This window comes from Olea europaea, chromosome 2, assembly GCF_002742605.1.
Source record: "Olea europaea var. sylvestris chromosome 2, O_europaea_v1, whole genome shotgun sequence".
Taxonomy (NCBI): domain Eukaryota; kingdom Viridiplantae; phylum Streptophyta; class Magnoliopsida; order Lamiales; family Oleaceae; genus Olea; species Olea europaea.
This window is the reverse complement of record NC_036238.1, coordinates 17,600,219-17,603,970: the sequence shown is the minus strand read 5'-3', so window position 1 is coordinate 17,603,970 and position 3,752 is coordinate 17,600,219.

Here is a 3,752-nt window from a genome sequence, read left to right as displayed (position 1 = left end):
TTTTTTTTTTTTTTTGTGATGAATAGTTCATAATGAGTTTAGCTACAGTACAAAACCAGTTTAGTGTGAAACCGTTGCCTCAGGTTGAACAGTAAATATTGGATCCTCTCTTTTAAAGTAAAGAGGATTATAGATATATAAATGACATTCATAGTAAAAGATGTTTAATTTTTGTATTATCCTTCAATTTTCTGCACATTTTTCTAAGAGAGTTTAGAGCACGATTTAAAAAGTTGAAGTCATATTGTTACTCGATATTTATGTACGTTTTATATAATTATTATGTCCAATCATACATTTCAATCATAAAACGTGCATTAAAATATAAAATGCATTATCTGTATTATTTTACTTCTTGATGATTAAGCAAATTAGCTACGAAATATCATGTCAAACTATTGCAAATTGTTCATGCAGTTATACACAAGTGACTACTGAAATATAAAATTCTAGACATATGGAAAAAGTTAAAATTTCGCCTATTTTGCCGTCCAAACTAATTTAATAACAAATGCCGAACATTCCGTAAAGTTAATAGATCAAAAGTGCCATTTTATTTATATTACACGAGTTCATGTGAAAAAGGGAAGAACTTTATATCAAAAGGACCGTCCACTTTACTCACTTCCACCAAAATAAACAAGTCATGGTTGTTTATTTTCTTGCTTTTGAGGGAAAATAGATTCCAAAGGCCTTCACATGTCAATAAATTAAGCCACGATTTCTTGTTGGACAGATACTTACAAATTCTCAAACATTTATAGTTTATCTCACTCGTTTATTAGCTTTTCTTTTTCTTTTTCTTGTTCTCTCTTTCTTTTTTTTCCTTTTTTTTTTTCCCAAAATGGTAACTTTTTATTGTATTTTAAAATTCTATTTGCAAGAAAAAACCTAATAACGTAGGTTGGCGCCAATGAAGATGATGTAGGTTTAGATGGAGCATGGAGTAGTTTTTACTGAAAGAAGATGGACAAAAGAGGTCAAGATTGTGAAGAACATATGTGGATCATAATAATGTGATATTTCATTCGAACGAGAATTATCATAATTGTACATAACCCAACCCTTATTTTTAATCAAAGCCCCCTCGTGGCTTCCTTGACAAAATGCACATTATTTATCTCCTAATCTTTTTGAAAGCCCAAAGGGACAAATTCCCTACTTATGCTTAGAGGTTTAATTAAAGTCATGAAGATAATCAACTTTTGCTCATTCTAAAGTAAAAAAACATCTTCTTTATTAAGGTTTAAAGGTAGATTCTTTATCCATGTTTTTCTCATTATATTAGTTTTACTTTTCCTTAATTATTGAGTTAATAATATAATCTCGAATCCTTATTCTTCAACTTTATTGCTTTCTAGAGATAAAAATGTTTGGTTTTGCAAATCAAAGAAGAAAAAGTGATTCTTTTGCAAAACACATCAAAAAGCATGAAAAGTAGTGCTCTTTTGACATTTCTTAGGGAAGTTTTTTGGTTTTTTCCCCTCAAAACTTCTGAAGGAAAAAAGCTTCGTCTCCTTTGGGCAACCATAATATTATAATTATATTAATTTTACTTTATTTACTTTGCTTAATGAAACAAATATTTTTCTCATGGGCTTCCAACGCAATTAATTGACCATGTAATATGTTTTTAGCTAATACACGAAGGAAATTTCAAACTGAAATTGATGTAGATTTTTAACAAATAAAGTTCATTGCAGTTGGTGGGGCTCATGAAATATATAATTAAACAGTAAAGAAATATTGATTGAAATGAATTGTATTGTTAAAAATGAAGTTTAATCAAATTGACAGTCTTTTTTTTTTTTTTTTTTAGTTTTTTTTTTTTTTTTTTTTTTAAGCACAAGACAGCTTTACTAAACAAACAAATAAAATGAGGAGAAAATTTGTTTGATCTTCGTTAGGTAATCGACTAAAAATATACTACTATACTTTTATTCAATATGGAAAGCAATATCTTGTATGAGTTACTCGACAAGGCCCTTCTAACTATTTATAGTATTACATAATTTACTACTCTTGATATCTTATAGCTATACAAAAGATTTTATTATTATTATTATTATTATTATTATTATTATTATTATTATTATTATTTGATCTCCAATTTTGGAGTTCCACATAGTTTTTCTTTTGGATTGAGATCCCACTCACATTCTTTAGGACCTTCTTCATTCTTGAATTGCACATGAGATTTTCATTGCTCCACAATTATAAAAATATATGACTAACGGTGGTGAAATTTTGATTTTTTTTTTTTTTTGTGTGATCTCTAATTTCCTTTCTAATAGATAAATATACTCTTTGATGGCCTAGCTAGTATAACATTATTCAAAAGAGAGAATCTCTCTCTCTCTCTCTCTGATTAACCCTGGCTTCTCAGGATTATTCTACATTTCGTAATTGGCATGTGTAAATAGCCAATCAAGAACTTTAAAATATGGGTTTAATGCTCCAACATTTACACTTTGTTCCAAATTCGTGCTAAATTTTTTAAATATTTTAATTGTAATTATTTACTAATTTGTACAGCCTATTCCAGAAAAAAATTGGACCATTCAACTAAAAGAATTTGCGAAACTTTTGAGCAACTTGCCCTTGGTCTAGACTCAAGATGTTCGAGAAGACTCTCTCATTGAATAAGACGACAATGTAATTAGTTACATTTAAAAGTAAGTCAAATTTACTTTGAAGTTACTTAGCTGTATTATAGGAATTGTTTCCCTTAACAAAATCAGCATGGGTTAGTGACAATTTTCTCCTTTTTGTTAGAAAAAGAAAATCAAAATATCTGTGGCTTATAATAACTTGCTGTGAGATCCTTTTGTTGGATTGATGATTTGATTGTGTGTGAGTTGAGATCCGAACCTTGTAAACAAACTGTTGCTCTTTCTTGTGAGGTTCTTGCATAGTGACGGGCTTGGAACTTTTGCCTTTGAGCCCCCCAGATTAGGCTTGACCGAATTGGGTGAACAATTCATGTATTTTTTAATTTTCTGCGTGATTTTTATTCCTGCTGTGCGTGAGAATTGATGGCAGAAATCGGATATTGGGTGAAAAATCCCAACAAAACTGGTATCAGAGCCTAGTAAGGCGTGGGTAAGGAATCTGTAAATATAGTTTAATTTTTTGTCATATTGATGTGTTTAATTGATCTGTGCAGTCCAATAAGAAATTAGAACAGAAGCTCTTGGAGCTAGGGTTTTGGATTTCGACTCTGCAGTAATTACTGGAGTGGATTTAATACTGTTATACACAGTATTTGATGAGATTATTTCAATTTTGTTCATAGTACTTTATTTACATGTGTTCTTGAATCATATGTGAATATGTGAATATTACTGTGGTTTGAATTTGTTCAAGAATTGAATAAATTGTTTAATTGGAATAGAAACACGTACTAGGATATTTCAATTTTCTGTAATTTGATTGTTTGGTACCAACTATTAGAAATCTGAAATTAATCCTGATGTTATTCAATTTGTGCATGCTATACAACTGTGTTTTTCATTCTATCATCTGCTTATCTGAATTTATCTGCAAAACTTTTTTCAAAACTTTTTCTGCAACTTAAGTGATCTGAAATATTAAAAATCACTTATGTCCGCGAGTAGTAGCCACTACAGAACATGTAATGGGTTCGAATGTCGAATTGTCTCAATTCGATGGAAAGGGGGATTACTCAGTTTGGAAGCAGAAAATGAGGGCCATATTGGTCCAACAAAGGGTTGCTAAAGCTCTTGAAGATC